The 16,304-nt window shown below is 38.6% G+C and overlaps 1 protein-coding gene across 1 annotated transcript in view; it reads left to right on the forward strand.

Moving 5' to 3' along the window:
- The first annotated feature begins 75 nt into the window (after positions 1-75).
- Positions 76-16,304, forward strand: part of SLC25A40 (solute carrier family 25 member 40) — a 90,050-nt gene continuing 73,821 nt past the window's right edge. Inside the window, exon 1 of the mRNA XM_061165102.1 lies at positions 76-309. The gene's annotated coding sequence lies outside the window, so the exon portion shown is untranslated. The remainder of the gene's footprint in view (positions 310-16,304) is intronic.

A 16,304-nucleotide genomic window follows, 5' to 3' on the forward strand; every position in this document is an offset into this window, starting at 1 on the left:
CTCGCGCTCGCCCCCACGTGCCCGCCCCTCGCGCCTGCGTCCCGCCCCTCGCGCCTGCGCCCCGCCCCCACGGGTGGTGTCTCTGTGCCCCGCCCGCTCCCCCTCTGCGGTGCCTTCTCCGCTTCATGTCCGCGCTCGGTGCTCGCCGCCCCGCGTCCCTTCGCTGCCCTGAAGAGTCCTTGTGGTTCCGAGTTGACCGAACAGAGTGAATGCAGTTAGCGTCGCCGGCCGGCCCAGCTCGCCACCGGGGTCATTCCGGCTTTCTAAGCTTGCCCGGACCGCCTGCCCTCCAGTTGCTTCCTCCACCAGGTAGGCTTGTTCCCCGCGGGTCAATTGTTCGGCTGCTGGGGACGCAGCGGTTGCGGCCGAGCCCGGACTCCAATTGGGGCGGGGCGAGTTGGCTGCTGCAGGCTCTGTTCTCCGCGCGCCGAGTGCGGTTTTCCCGCGGTCACCGGGCCATCTGGAGGCAGGCCGCAGAGAGATTTCACGGGAGAGAGCGGCCGGGGGGCTTCGGAGCGAGGGTTGGGCCAGGAAGCCCCCGGCCTACAAGCGCGTGCTGGGCGCCTTGTGCTTTTTGGTATTTGCGTGCGCTACTCCATTGCCCTCTTGTACCTACACCTGATTTCGTTTTACTGAGAAGTTTATTTCAACAGTAACTGGAAAGGAGATTTGAAATCTCAAGTCTAGGGTTTTGGGTCTGGACCTTCCACAGATCACTTTGTAAAAATTTGGTTAAATTACTTCTTTTGAATCTCATTTTTTTACATCTCTTAAAATGGGATTTGTAATAAGGATTCCGTTGAGATGCTTTGAAAACGAAGTTAATTTCGTCTTGTGAGAAAACACTTAACACACACAAAAAAGGATTTTGGTATGTTTCTGCCTGTAAACTTCTTAAGGAGTAAAAGAGTTAAATCTTGTACTATGCATTCCTTACCACCTGGCCATGATAATCACTCATTGTTTGGTGGTTGACTTTTAACTTATTATGAAAAAGCTCAGGGATGTTAGTGCCAGTACCGCTGTTCCACAAATAGGTACCTTAAAAAGCGTAGAAAAGGGGATATTGTGAATACCTTTAGTCAAAATGGAGGACGCAAAGAGATGGTTCGGCTTTGCTAAGGGAAGTAAGAGTTTTGCTGTGAATAATGGCCTTAGTTTGAAGGGTCTGGGGAGATACTAAAGATCTATTTTTATTAGATCGTTGGTAACATTTGTCTGTAGTTCAAGAGATGTCTGGCAGAGAATGGTGGGCGTGTCGAATAGAGGGAAGATAGTTTGAGAGACTTACAGCCCAAGCACTGATTCTCAGTCGTGGGTTGATGCCTAGGAGGTTATCAGAGCTTTAAAGACTGAAGGAGGTATAGTTTGGACAAACATTCAGCATTATAATTTCTATTTGGGAAGAATCTGTTTTCAAAACATAAGCTACAGGAAGAGCGCAAGGTTTTTATGTTTATAAAAAGTTTTAAAAGATTGAGAAACCCTGATATAGAATGCAGTTAAAGTCATGGGAGGAAATGGAAATTGCCCAGGAGAGCATGTGAAATAAGAGAAGTAGTGATGAGCGGAACATGATAAAATAGTGAGAGTTGGAGAAAAGGCCACAGAGTTAGGAAGAAAACTTGAAATTAATCTTCAAATGTCACAAAATTATGAATGTTGGCATCATGCAGGCTTCACTGACCATATGATTTTTGGGTAATTTTGATCCCAAATTTTAATATCTGGAAAGGGAGTAATAAACACTTCTCAGATGTGAGAATTAATTGGAACATTTTTGAAAGCTTAATTAATTAGTACAGTGCCTGGCACAGAGTAAGAACTAAGTAAGTGCTGTCATCCTGGTGAACTCTATATCAGCCTCTCCATCTTCACGGGTTCTGAAAAGCTAAGATTTGAAAAATGGGCCTTTGATTTTGGTGTCTAAGATGTCCTTGGTGCCTTAGTGAGAATTTCAGGAGATGGCTAAGGTAAATACAGTACTAGATGAAAATGATGGGCTTGAAGTGGAGGTGGACTGAGTATACTCTTTGCAAAAAATGTGTCAGTGTAGGAAATTATAGTGATAGGAAGGGAAGGTAGGGTCTTTGGAAGGTTTGGGGATATGAAAGTCAAAGTTTTAGTCGCTCAGTCATGTACAACTCTTTGTGACCCCCTGGACTGTACCTCTATTCATGGACTTCTCCAGGCAAGAATACTGGAGTGGGTTGCTATTTCTTCCTAGCCCACTGATTGACCCAGGTCTCCTGCATTGTAGACAGATTCTTTACTATCTGAGCCGTCAGGGAAGCTCTTAGGGGATATGGAAAAGATTTAAATATGTTTCTGTTGAAAAACACAAAAACAGGAAGGCAAAGCTTAGGTACCTTTCTTATTTACTATAATGAGGAAGGACAGTAACATAGTAGCACCCTAGGCTTTGAGACACACCCTTGACTGCACTGCAGGTGATAATGCCAAGCTGTGAATAAGCAGGAAGTTTGTTTAGCTGCACAGTATTAGAAATTTTCTGATCTATAACCCAAAGACAGTTTTGAAAAATTAGTATTGGAGTTCAGATCTTTTGGTAGCCAGTGGAAGAAGGATGTATTCATGTATCTATGGCCTGTAAACATAGACACCTCTTTACTGTCATGTATATAATCAGGGTTATTGGTAAAAGAATAAGGCTTATGTTAAAGTATTTCTTGAGATGTGCTTCAGATGAAAGGTATGAATGCAAGAAGAGATACATGGAGGCAGCATTCCTTGTGGAAAGTTGATTAAAGAGTTATGTTAAGCAAAGGTGGAGAACATGAGCAGAATCATGGTCTAATTAAATGAACATTTGGCAGTGAGTCAGGAGAAAATGAGTTTCATTCAGTACTGACTCTGTTTCTACATAGTTTTTTGACCTTAGGTAAATATTAACCTTGCCATACCATAATTTCCTCATCTGTAAGTGAAAATAATATGTGTCCTGTCTAACCCACAACTTTTTGTAATTATCAAATGAGACCTTTGCTTTTCAGACCACCTCATATATATATATATATACAAATATAAATTTATTATTCTTGAATCTAGACAAATTGATTATTCATTTTTCTGTAATACTACTATCCTTTATTTCTTTTCCTTAAGCCTCTCTACCTGGCTGATAATTGTTCCTCTTGCCTTTTCATAGCAAGCCTGACTTAGAATCAGCTTTTGTCTCCTTTGGGCCTTCAGTAATAGCCCAGTTTGATTTATTTGCCAACTATTGATATATTGTCTGCTGAAATGTGTTCTGTTGCTGTGTTTATTATTTTAGAGTCTCACTACCCTGGTGAATTGGAGGGCCTTAAGGTTCTTCTGAGGTTAAGTTCTTAGTTTTGCAAGCTAAGCATATGAAAGAATAGAGTTGAATAGTGTCTGTGGCACTGAAGTCCGTGTCTCAGTTGACTGGGAAACCAAAGAAAATTCAGTGTATCAAGTCCTTGAACACAACCTAAGTAAAGGGTCAAAAATGGAGAGCAATGGAGAAGGAAATGGCAACCCACTCTAGTATTCCTGCCTAGGAAATCCCACGGTCAGAAGAGCCTGATGGGCTAAAGTCCATGGGGTCACACACACAAAAAATAATGGAGAGCAAGCAAGACAGGAGAATTTGAAATTTGAGAGTCACCCTGGGACAATATACTCTAGAGGCTGTTGTGGTACCTGTAGGAGCTGTGAAGGATAATGAGTTGGTTCAGAGGTTGTATTACATTCTTTAAGACTCCCATAGAAATCTCATCTTGTAGATTTACAAAATTTCTAATACCTTTTTATAATACACATACAATAAAATGCACCCATTTTAAGCATACAGATTGATGAGTTCTAACAAATATATATATCCATGTGATTACCACCTCCCCCATCAAAATAAAGAACATTTCTGTCACCCCAGAAGGTTGATTCACTCCTTGTTCCAGGCTCCTTTCTCCTACCATTGAAACCACTCTTCTTTTTTTCTCTCTTTCTTATTTTTTAATTTATGAAAGTATGATAACACATTTACAGGAGATTTGGAAAATACAGAACAAAGTTACATACAGTTGCATTATATATTGCAGTTATTTTTTAAGTAGATAATTGAGATTTTTAGTTGGAGTTTCAATATCAAACTCTCAAAATTTAACAGAATGAATATACAGAAAAGTAGAAGGATATAGTAGACCTGAAAAGCATCATGAACCAATTCAACATAATTAAGATTTTATACAAGTTTCACACAACAGAAGGATACAAATTCTATTCAAGTTCCCATAGATTGTAAACTAGGAGACACTGAAGCATATCCAAGTACTTTATAAAACAAGGTGCAAAAATTTCATGATCTAAAGGTATTGAAATCATACAGTCTGTTCTTTTATCATTGTGAAATTATGTTAGAAATCAATAGCAAAGGATATTTGAAAGGTAACTACTCTTCTGATTTCTAATATCATAAATAAATTTCCCTATATTCCAGCTTCATATAAATGGAATCCTATAATTTATATGTTTTGCATCTCAGATATTTTGCATAACATAATATTGTTTATGGTTCATCCATGTTGCATGTATCTATCAGTAGTTCCATCCCTTTTCATTGTTGAGCTGTTAGAATATGCCACAGTTTATCCATCATCTGTTGATAGATATTTGGGTTATTTCTAATTTTGGTCTGTTATGATAATGCTGCTGTGAACATTTGTATGTAGTTGTGGACATTTTTGAAAGTTTTTCTTGGAGTTGATGGATCTACTGAATATTTAAAATGATGAACAACTATAGAGTTTTTTGGCTGCACTGGGTCTTCATTGTGGGGTGCAGGCTAATCTTGTTGTAGAGCAAGGACTCCGGAGCACACAGGCTCTTTAGTGGCTGCTTGGACTCAGTAGCTGTGGTATGCAGGCATAGTTGCTCCATGGGAGAAGCTACAGAAGTTTTTAATAACCATTCCCTCCAGCAATGCATCAGAGTTCCAGTTGTTAAACATTCTCCTCACTCACTGGGTGCGAACTAGTATCTCATGTCATTTTTCAAAAACTTGAGATGAAATTCTGTAACATGAAATTCATTTAAATTATTCTGAAGCGTGAAGTGCCTTTCAGTGTATTCACACAGTTGTGCAACCATCATCACTAGAATGTATGCAGGACCGTAGAAAGAAATTAAACAGGCATTCCTGATCCCACCCTCCCACCCCCCATCCCATGGCACCTACTAGTCTGCTTTCTGTTTTTATGGATTTGCCCATTATGGATATTTCATGTAAGTGAAATCATAAAACAAGTGTTTCTTGTCCTGGATTCTTTCATCTAGCATAATATTTTCAGGGTTCATCCATGTGGCAGTACTTCAGTCTTTTTTTAGTGACTGAATAAAAGAAAATTCCCTGGTGTAGGGATAGACCACATTTTGTTTATCCATTTATCCATTTGTTTTGTTTAGACATTTGAGTTGTTTATTCTTTGGTTGTTGTGAATAATAACTCTAAACATTTGTGTACAAGTTTTTGTTAGACTTTGTTTTTCAATTTCCTTGTGGATATACCACCTATGTGAGTATAATCACTCACGTAGAGGCAGACATCCTGGAACATGAAGTCAAGTGGGCTTTAGGAAGCATCACTACGAACAAAGCTAGTGGAGGTGATGGAATTCCAGTTGACTATTTCAAATCCTGAAAGATGATGCTGTGAAAGTGCTGTACTCAATATGCCAACAAATTTGAAAAACTCAGCAGTGGCCACAAGACTGGAAAAGGTCAGTTTTCATTGTAATCCCAAAGGCAATGCCAAAGTATGTTCAAACTACTGCACAATTGCATTCATCTCACATGCTAGCAAAGTAATGCTCAAAGTTCTCCAACCTAGCCTTCAACAGTACGTAAACGGAGAACTTCCACATGTTCAAGCTGGATTTAGAAAAGGCAGAGGAACCAGAGATCAAATTGCCAACATCTTTTGGATCATCGAAAAAGCAAGAGAGTTCCAGAAAAACATCTACTTTATTGACTACGCCAAAGCCTTTGACTGTGTGGATTACAACAAACTGTGGAAAATTCTTCAAGAGATGGGAATACCAGGCCACCTGAACTGCCTCCTGAGAAATCTGTATGCAGGTCAGGAAGCAACAGTTAGAACTGGACATGGAACAGCAGACTGGTTCCAAATCGGGAAAGGCTGTATATTGTCACCCTGCTTATTTAACTTGTATGCAGCATACATCATGTGAAATGCCAGGATGGATGAAGCACAAACTGCAATCAAGATTGCCGGGAGAAACACCAATAACCTCAGATATGCAGATTGTCACCACCCTTGTGGCAGAAAGCTACGAAGAGCTAAAGAGCCTCTTGTTGAAAGTGAAAGAGGAGAGTGAAAAAGTTGGATTAAAACTCAACACTCAGAGAACTAAGATCATGGCATCCAGTGCCATCACTTCATGGCAAATAGATGGGGAAACAGTGACAGACTTTTATCTTTTTGGACTTCAAAATCACTGCAGATGGTGACTGCAGCCATGAAATGAAAAGATAGTTGCTCCTTGGAAGAAAAGCTATGACCAACCTAGACAGCATATTAAAAAGCAGAGACATTAGTTTGTCAACAAAGGTCCATCTAGTCAAGGCTGTGGTTTTTCCAGTAGTCATGTGTGGATGTGAGAGATGGACTATAAAGAAAGCTGAGTGCCGAAAAATTGATGCTTTTGAACTGTGGTGTTGGAGAAGACTCTTGAGAGTCCCTTGCACTGCAAGGAGATCAAACCAGTCAATCCTTAAGGAAATCAGTCCTGAGTATTTGTTGGAACTTATGTTGAAGCTGAAACTCCAATACTTTGGCCACCTGATGGGAAGACCCTGATGCTGGGAAAGACTGAAGGTAGGAGGAGAAGGGGACAACAGAGGATGAGATGGTTGGATGGCATTACTGACTCGATGGACATGAGTTTGAGCAAGCTCTGGGAGTTGGTGATGGACAGGGAGGCCTGGCGTGTTGCAGTCCATGGGGTCGTAAAGAGTCGGACACAACTTTAGCGACTGAACTGAACTGAGAATTGTTGGGTCATATAATAATGTTCAACATTTTCAGAAACTGCCAAACTTTTCCACAGAGGCTGCATCATTGTACATTACCACCAGCAGTGTATTATAGAAGTTTGCCTATTTCTCCACATCCTCATCTACACTTGTTGTTTTCCTTTTTTTTTTTTTTTTAAAAAAAAGATTAAGTTAAAAGTCTTCCCACTGGGAGTGAAGTGGTATCTGATTGTGGTTTTGATTTGCATTTCCCTAATGATTTGTGATATTGAGCCTCTTTTCATGTGTTCCTTAACTGTTAGTGTATCTTCTTTGAATAAGTGTTTTGGTACTTTGCCCATTTTTTAATTGAACTTTTGTCATTTTGTTGTTGGATTATAAGTGTTCTTAAAGATTTTCTATTCTAGACTCTTATCAGATAGATTTGCAGATATTTTCTCCAATCATGTGGCTTTTTTACTTTTTTGATAGTGTCCTTTGATACACAGGGGACTTCCCTGGTGGCTCAGACGGTAAAGCATCTGCCTACAATGGGGTAGACTGGGGTTCAATACCTGGGTTGGGAAGATCTCCTGGAGAAGGCAATGGCAACCCACTCCAGTATTCTTGCCTGGAAAATCCCATGGATGGAGGAGCCTGGTGGACTACAGTCCATGGCGTCGCAAAGAGTCGGACATGACTAAGCGACTTCACTTTCACTTTGTTTTGATACACAGCAGTTTTAAATTTTGATAAAATTCAATTTTATTTGCCCTTTGCTTTTTTGTTTGTTACACTTTTGGTGTTATGTTTAGGAACCTGTTGCCAGATCCAAGGTCACTTAGCTTAGATTTACTTTATCTTATCTTCTAAGAGTTTTAGAGTTTTAGTTTAGGTCTTTGACCCATTTTAAGTTAATTTGTGTGTATAACATGAGCTAAGGGTCAAACTTCATTCTTTGGCATGTGGAATCCATTTGTACCAACATGGATACATGTTGGTATCTTTCTTTTCAAGAAAGACTGTTGGTTGAAAATCAGTTGACCATAGATGTATGGGATTGTTTTAGGACTATAAATTCTATTCCACAATCTTTATGTTTATCCTTAAGCTAATTCCACAGTTATGATTCCTGTAGGCTTTTAGTAAGTTTTGAAACTGGAAAGTCCGAGTCATCTAAATTTTTGTTTTTATTTTTCTGGATTGTTTTAATTATTCAAGGTGTCTTGAAATTTCATATGAGTTTTAGAATAAGCTTGTTCATTTCTACAAAAAGAGCCGTTGGAATATTGAGAGTGATTGCATTGAATTTATATAGATTTGCAATCTTAATAGTATCGTTGGTTTCTATCCATGAACACAGGATGTTTTACAGTTTATTCAGGTCTTCTTTAGTTCATTCTGCAGTGTTCTATAATTTTCATTGTATACGTGTTTGAATTGTGCAGGCCCACTTGTACATTTTTGGTCTTTACTTTCCATTAAATACTATTAAGTATTTCCATTAAGTACTACCAGCCCTACATGGACTTCCCTGGTAGCTCAGCAGTAAAGAATCTGCCTGCCAGTGCAGGAAACGCAGGTTCATTTCCTGGGTCAGGAAGGTCCCCTGGAGAAGGAAATGGCAACCCACTCCAGTCTTCTTGCCTGGGAAATCCCATAGACAGAGGAGCCTGGTGGCCTACAGTTCATGGAGTTGCAGAGTCAGACACAACTTGACAACTAAATAACAACACTACATGTGGTTGTTTGAATTTATGAAACCTCAGGTAGAGGGGACCAGAAGACCAACTCTAAAGTTATACTTGGGTACTTTTGTAATTGTTCTCTTAATTTTATTTTCAAGTTGTCAATTGCTATATAGAATCTCAACTAATTATTGTATATTGATCTTGTTTGCTGAATTAATGTATTAGCTCTGGTAGTTCTTTTTTGATGTATTTTTTAGAATTTTTAGAATTTTAGAATTTTCAAGATATAAATCATGTCATCTGTGAATAGAGATAGTTTTACTTCATTCTTCCAAATCTGGATGCCTTTGTCTGTTTTTGTTGCTTAATTGCCCTTGCTAGAACTTCCATAATTATGTAATAAAGCAGACATTTGTCATTTTCCTGATGTTAGAGGGAACATTTTCAGTTTTCCTCCATTAAGTTTGATGTTATATGTGGGTTTTTCTTAGATGCCTTTTATCATGATGATGAAGTTCCTCAATTTTTATTGTATTGACTGAGTTCATCATGTGGTTCTGTTGATCTAATTAATATGGTGAATTCTGTTGATTGATTTTCATGAGTTGAACCACTTTTGCATGTTTGGGATAAATCCAACTTGATGATGGTATACATTATTTTAATATAGGGCTAGATTCAGTTTACTAGCATTTTGTGGAGAACTTCTGCATCCATATGAAACTTGCACAACTCAGATGAGACTTGAACCCACGGGCTGAGACTGTTACTCAGCCAAACTCAGATTAGGACTTGAGCCCACAAACTGGGACTTGAACCCACTGTCTTTTAGTTGAGATTGCATAAGTGGTCTCAGGACTTAATGAAGCTCAGGTTCTTTATGTCTTGTTGCAGAAAGACTTCAGTTCAGTTGCTCAGTTGTGTCCAATTCTTTGCAACCCCATGGACTACAACATGCCAGGCCTCACTGTCCATCACCAACTCCCAGAGTCTACCCAAAGTCATGTCCATTGAGTCAGTGATGCCATCCAACCATCTCATTCTCTGCCATCCCCTTCTCCTCCCGCCTTCAATCTTTCCCAGCATCAGGATCTTTTCCAGTGAGTAAGTTCTTCACATGAGGTGGCCAAAGTATTGGAGTTTCAGCTTCAGCATCAGTCCTTCCAATGAATATTCAGGACTGATTTCCTTTAGGATGGACTGGTTGGATCTCCTTGCAGTCCAAGGGACTCTCAAGAATATTTTCCAACACCGTAGCTCAAAAACATTAATTCTTTGGCGCTCAACTTTCTTTATAGTCCATCTCTCACATCCATACATGACTACTGGAAAAACCATAGTCTTGACTAGATGGACCTTTGTTGGCAAAGTAATGTCTCTGCTTTTTAATTTGCTGTTGGTTGGTCATAACTTTTCTCACAAGGAGCAAGCGTCTTTTAATTTCATGGCTGCAGTCACCATCTGCAGTGATTTTTGTAGCCCCAAAAATAAAGTCTTGTCACTTTTTCCATTGTTGCCCCATCTATTTGCCATGAAGTGATGGGACCAGATACCATGATCTTAGTTTTCTGAGTGTTGAGTTTTAAGCCAACTTTTTCACTCTCCTCTTTCACTTTCATCAAGAGGCTTTTTAGTTCCTCTTCACTTTCTGCCATAAGGGTGGTGTCATCTGCATATCTGAGGTTATTGATATTTCTCCCAGCAATCTTGATTCCAGCTTGTGCTTCATCCAGCCCAGCGTTTCTCATGATGTACTCTGCATATAAGTTAAATGAGCAGGGTTACAATATACAGCCTTGACGTACTCCATTTCCTATTTGGAACCAGTCTGTTGTTCCATGTCCAGTTCTAACTGTTGCTTCCTGACCTGCATACAGGTTTCTTAAGAGGCAGTTCAGGTGGTCTGGTATTTCCATCTCTTGAAGAATTTTCCACAGTTTGTTGTGATCCACATAATCAAAGACTTCAATGAGTGACAAAGTAATAGGTATGAAGTGGGATTTATTTGGAGATCCACATTCTGTAGATAGAATGAGATCCTGTGTCAAAGGATGAGAGTGGCCAGAAATATGGGGGTGTTAATTTTTATGGGCCGAGTAACTTCATAGCCTAGTAAGTGGGAGGATTATTCCAACTGTTTCAAGGAATGGGGGGAGATTTCTAGGAATTGGACCACTGCCTGCTTTTGATCCTTTTATGGTTGGCCTGGGAACTGTCATGGTGCCCTTGGGTGTATCATTTAGCATGGCATCCGGTCCCATCACTTCATGGCAAATTGGTGGGGAAACAGTGGAAACAGTGGCTGACTTTATTTTTTAGGGCTCCAAAAATCACTGCAGATGGTGACTGCAGCCATGAAATTAAAAGACGCTTAACTCCTTCGAAGGAAAGCTATGACCACCCTAGACATCATATTGAAAAGCAGAGACATTACTTTGTCAACAAAGATCCGTCTAGTCAAGGCTATAGTTTTTCCAGTGATCATGTATGGATGTGAGAGATGGACTATAAAGAAAGCTGAGCGCCGAAGAATTGATGCTTCTGAACTGTGGTGTTGGAGAAGACTCTTGAGAGTCCCTTGGACTGCAAGGAGATCCAACCAGTCCATCCTAAAGGAAATCAGTCCTGAATATTCATTGGAAGGACTGATGCTGAAGCTGAAACTCTTTGGCCACCTGATTCGAAGAACTGACTCATTTGAAAAGACCCTGATGCTGGGAAAGATTGAGGGCAGCAGGAGAAGGGAATGACAGAGGATGAGATGGTTGGATGGCATCACCGACTCGATGGTCATGGGTTTGGGTGGACTCTGGGAGTTGTTGGTGGACAGGGAGGCCTGGCATGCTGCAGTTCATGGGGTCATAAAGAGTCAGACACGACTGAACGACTGAACTGAACTGAATGTATTACAATGAGTGTGTGATAAAGTTCAAGGTTAACTGAAAGTGGAATCTTCTGCCATCTTGGTTCTGACCTGTTTATGTCATATCATCGATGGCTCTGTCCTTTAAGGGTTATGTTGTGCCCCCTTCCCTCCTGTTTCATATATACATATGAAATATTAGTATGTAGTTTTCAAGTGGTATCTTTTTCTGGCTTTGGTGTTAGAGTAAATTTGTTTTATAGAATGAGTTAGAAAGTGTTACCTTTCTTCAGTAACTTTTCGTACTGTGTGTTTCTAGTAATTTGTTTATTTCAAGTGATTTGTTGACAGATTTTTGTTCAGTTGCTAAGTAATGTTTGACCCTTTGCGACTCCGTGGGTTACAGCACATCAGGCTTCTGTTTTCTTCACTAACGCCCGAAGTTCCTTGTTAATCTTTTGTCTAGTTCTGTTTATCATTGAAAATGAAATATTGGTGCTTGCAACTATTGTTGTCTTCTGTCAGTTTTTGCATCATATAATTTGGGGTTTAGTTGTATATATGTTTATAATTTTTAATAATCTTGGTAGATTGACCTTTATATCATTCTTCTTTGATGTTGTAACTATTTTTGTTTTATAGTTTTTGTCTGGTATTAATATTGGCACTCTGGCTCTCCTTTGGTTACAGTTTTCATAGAATAAATTTTTACATTTTCATTCTCAACCCATTTGTGTATTTGGTTCTAAAATGAGTTTCTTGTAGACAGCATATAGTTAGATCACTTTTTATATTGACTCTTCCAGTCTCATAGAGAGTTTAATCCATTTGTCTTTAATGAAATTATTCAAAATAGAAGGCTTACATTGCCACTTTGCTCTTTTTTCTGTATGTCATACATTTTTGTTTCTCGATTCATTCACCACCTTCTTTTGTGTTAGATGTTCTAGTGTACTGTTTTGATTGCATTTGTTAGTTTTCTATACATATTTTAGTTATGTTTTTAGATTATTTCTTGAGGATTGCATTTCATATTTAATTTTTAAGTGTATTTCAGATTAATACCAACTTGGTTTTAATGGTATGTAAAAACTTTTCTCCTATATAACTCCATTCCTCCAGCCCCCTTGTAAATGACATATTGTTACTGTTATATATAATGTATGTGATATATATAAGCACATATAATGTGTATTTCAATGTGTCTGTTACAAGTATGTAATATAAATATACATATATGATGTTTGTCTATAGTAAAGCATATATCGTATATAAGTAAATATTGCAACATTAGTGATATTGTATGTTGTAAATAGCAATGTTATGCATGACAGTGATTAACATAGTTTGTTATTGTTTTGTATAATTGTATTTTAAGTCATTAGAGGGAAGAAGAAGAGGAATTACTAATTAAAAATCTGTTAATACAGACTTTTATGTTTAGGTATGTTGCCTATACTTATGTTTTATTATTTTATTTTCAGTCTGTTTTTGTGTTTGAATCTAAAATAGGTCTCTTATAGCTAGGGTATAGTTTGATCTTTTTTTTTTTTTTTTTTAAATTCTGCCAGTCTGCCCTTTTCTTGGATTGTTTAATCCCTTTTACAATTAAAAGGATTTATAGCTGCCATTTTGCTATTTGTTTTCTGTATGTCTTACATTTGTTGTTATACTCTTCCTTCATAGCTGCCTCTTTCATTTTAAATAGGTATTTTCTCATATACAGTTTAGTTTCCTTGTCTCTGTTTCATCTATTATATTATTTTCTTAATGGTTGCTTGGGGAATTATAATTAGTATTTTAATTTATACCAATCCGATTAGTGCCTTTTTAATTTCAGTAGTATATGGCTCCATCCCCTAACGCCTTTGTTTGTGTTGTTGCTGTCATACAAGTTACGTCTTTATATATTGTATGCTAATCATCAAAGGTTTATTTTATTGCTTTATCCAGTTGTCTTTTTTAAAAAAATATATTTTATTGAAGTATATTGACTTACAATGTTTCAAGTGCACAGCATGGTGATTCAGTTATACAAATACACATATATTATTTTTGAAATTATTTTCCATCACAAGTTTATTACAAGATATTGACTCTAGTTCCCTGTGCTATGCAGTAAACCTTTGTTGCATATCTGTTTTTTAATTAGAAATCTAGCATTCTATTTATACTAAGTCAAACAAGTGGAATCAAAATGTCATAATTATTTTAGGCAGAAGTTCATAGGTTTTCTAAAATATATATATTATGCATATTTATATATATATATGCAAGAAGAGATGGAGAAATTGGGGAACATAAACTAAATGAAATGAGAGCACTGAATATGAAATAGAAAAAGGGAAACAAACTAGATAAAAGTAAAAGATCATCATATAGTTCAGTTGTTTTTAAGCATGACTGCTCGTTAGAAACGTATCTGGAACTCTGGAGGAAAAAAGGCAGTACCTGAACATTTGTAATTTTTGAAAAATTTCAAGATAATTCTGATATGCATCTGGATTTTAAAAAGGGATTACAAGTTTTTCTGTTAGATCCTAGATTTGGTGGTGTAGACTTCGACTACTTTTCTGTTAAACAATCGTGATACAATTAAGTGAGTAATAGTTACATAATCACAATAGTAAAAGATGTTTATCAGTTTTCACATCAATAGCCAGACGAAACAAAAAAAAAAAGAGAATTGTAATTGCAAGCCATCATGCGAACATGATTAACGTAAGAATAGAAAATAATTGCATACTATTTGTGGAGGTCAAGCAGAGTGATATGACAAGTGGAAGTGCATACATGCACATGTTTTCATCCACCCAGTCTGTGTCTTTTGGTTGGTGCATTTATTAATCTATTTACATTTAAGGTAATTATCAACATGTATGACCCTATTACATGTTCTTAATTTGGGGGGGGGCGGTTATTTTCTGTAGGTCTTTTTCTTCTCTTGTGTTTCCTGCGTAGAGAAGTTCCTTTCGCATTTGTTGTAAAGCTGGTTTGGTGGTGCTAAATTCTCTTAACTTTTGCTTGTCTGGAAAGCTTTTGATTTCTCCATCAAATCTGAAGGAGCATCTTATTGGGTAGACCATTCTTGGTTGTAGGTTCTTCCCTTTCATCACTTTAAATATGTTATGCCATTCCCTTCTGGCTTGTAGAGTTTCTGTTGAGAAATCAGCTGATAGCCTGATGGGAGTTTCCTTGTATGTTATTTGTCACTTTTCTCTTGTTGCTTTAAATACTTCATCTCTGTCTTTAATTTTTGTCAGTTTGATCACTGTGTGTCTTGGTGTGTTCCTCCTTGCATTTATCCTGCCTGGGACTCTCTGTGCTTCCTGGACTTGGTTGACTATTTCCTTTCCCTTGTTTGGGAAGTTTTCAGCTATTACCTCTTCAAATATTTTCTCAGGTCCTTTCTCTCTTCTTCTGGGACCCCTTTAATGAGAATGTTGGTGTGCTTAATGTTGCTCCAGAGGTCTCTTAGGCTCTCTTCATTTCTTTTCATTCTTTTTTCTATATTCTATTCTGTGGCAGTGATTTCTACCATTCTGTCCTCCAGGTCATTTATCTGTTCTTCTGCCTCAGTTATTCTGCTATTGACTCCTTCTGGTGTATTGTTTATTTCTGTTTGTTTGTTCTTTCTTTGGTCAATATTTCTTGCATCTTCTCATTCTTTGCCTCCATTCTTTTTCCAAGATTCTGGGACATCTTCAGTATCATTATTCTGAATTCTTTTTCTGAAAGGTTGCCTATCTCCACTTCATTTAGTTGTTTTTCTGGGATTTTATCTTGCCCCTTCATCTGGAACCTAACTTTCTGCTTTTTCTTTGTGATTAGCTTTCTGTAGTATGGTTTTGTTTTAGTGAGACTCTGGTTCTTCCTTCTTTGTCTGCCCTCTGATGGATGATGCTAAGAGGCTTGTGTAAGCTTCTTGATGGGAGGGACTGGTGGTGGGGAAAACTGGATGTTGCTCTAGGGACAGAGTCTTGCTCAGTAAAGCTTTAATCCAATTATCTGCTGATGGGTGAGCTTGCACTACCCTCCCTGGTAGCTATTTAGCCTGAGGTGACCCAGCCCTGGGGTCTGCAAGCTCTATGGTAGGATTAATGGTGAACTCCAAGAGGGTTCATGCTAAGGGGGACCTTCTAGTGACCCTGTCCCTGTGGTGAGCCCCTGCCAACCCCTGCCTCCACAGGAGGCCCTCCAACACGAGCAGGTAGTATTGGTTCAGTCTCCTGTGGTGTCTCTGCTCCTCTTCTCTATGTCTTGATGCACACAAAATTTTGTTTGTGCCCCCCAAGATTGGAGTCTCTGGTTCCCTCAGTCCTCTGGAAGGCCTGTGATCAAATCCCACTGACCCTCACGGCCAGATTCCCTGGGGATTATCAGTCCCTTTGTTGGACCCCCAGGCTGGGATTTAGAACCTTCACAATAGTGCAAGAACTTATTTGGTATTATTGTTCTCCAGTCTGTGGGTCACCCACCTGACAGGTATGGGATTTGATTTTATTGTGATTGCCTCCCTCCTACTGTCTTACTGCAGCTTCTTTGTCTTTGGAAGTGGGGTATCTTTTTTTGGTGGGTTCCAATGCCCTCCTGTCGATTGTTGTTCAACAGCTAATTGCAATTTTGGTGCTCTTGCCGGAGGAGGTAAGCACACATCCTTCTACTCCGCCATCTTGAGCTGGAAGACCAGTTGTCTTTTATGTTTATCTATGTTGTTACTTTTATTAGTGCTTTTT

Source organism: Dama dama, chromosome 18, assembly GCF_033118175.1.
Source record: "Dama dama isolate Ldn47 chromosome 18, ASM3311817v1, whole genome shotgun sequence".
NCBI lineage: Eukaryota > Metazoa > Chordata > Mammalia > Artiodactyla > Cervidae > Dama > Dama dama.